This window comes from Galeopterus variegatus, unplaced genomic scaffold (genome assembly GCF_000696425.1).
Source record: "Galeopterus variegatus unplaced genomic scaffold, G_variegatus-3.0.2 Scaffold207, whole genome shotgun sequence".
NCBI classification, from domain to species: Eukaryota; Metazoa; Chordata; class Mammalia; order Dermoptera; family Cynocephalidae; genus Galeopterus; species Galeopterus variegatus.
The window spans coordinates 142011-143154 of NW_007726318.1; positions in this window are offsets into that span (position 1 = coordinate 142011).

Consider the following 1144-nt stretch of genomic DNA (forward strand, 5'->3'; position numbering starts at 1 on the left):
ATTACTTACATAGGAATTATTCCCATATCCACAGCACAAAGCATGAAATCTTACCTTCTACACTCTCCCTCACTCTCCTCCCCTATAAAACTGCCTTTTCCAGGAAGTCACCTAAGCTATCCACTGTACCTCTACAACCTCTCTCTGGAGTATTTCCCTTCCTCATCGATTTTTCCCTAGTTCAAGCCCATATATCTTTCACCTGAACTGTTGATAAAGTTTCCAAATTGGTATCTTGTCTCTCTCATATCATTCACTCAGCTGTCAAAATTATGCTTCCTCCAACAGGGGTCAAAGCTTTTCTGAATTGTACCCACTTTCTGATAAGAGTTCTTATATAACAGGCATCTGTTGTTTTGGAATATCCACCTACTTTCCACTCATTCTACATCAGTTACTTCAGTCCAGTTGAGCTGATTCCATTTGTGAGGCATACAACTCCAGCTAAGACAATCAGAGGCTCACAATGATGTTCAGAAATTGGCTTCTAAAGGCTCACTGAAGTGCCATAAGACTTTTGTTGAGACTTTACGACAGAGGCATATTCTTTTTATTGCTGTAATTGCTATTGTTATTGCTATATTTTACCACCAGAGGACAGCCTGTCTGAGAAGCCAAGGCATAGTAAGTGAAGTCCAGAGATGCAAAGAGAGAAATTTGATCCTGGTGATGTCTTTTGAGCCCTAGCACCAACACATGTCTGAAGCCAGTTTCCCTTGGATTGTTCAACTACAACTGCAAGTAAACTCTCTTTTTGCTTAAGCCTGTTTGACTCAGGCAACCAACTAGCAAACAAAAGAGTACTAAACACCACCACCTATCTTTTCATATACCATATGATTCAGCTACACCAGCCTCCTCCACCAGTATCAGACTACTGTGCCTTCCTTTCCTTATGCTATTCTTTCAGTCTGGAACTTTCTTCCCCTCTGCTTGGAATTCCCTTCCCTCCTTTCTTTGCTTATTAAGATCCATTTCATACTTCAAGGCTCAGCTCAAATGCCTCAGTGAAACAATTGACCAAGACTGGAAAAAGAAGTGGACAGCCAGATTACACAAGGATTTTAAACCATGCTACGGTTTTTTGAACTTTAACCCAAGGATAAAGAAATGTCACTACAGGGTTTTAAAGCATAAATGATTG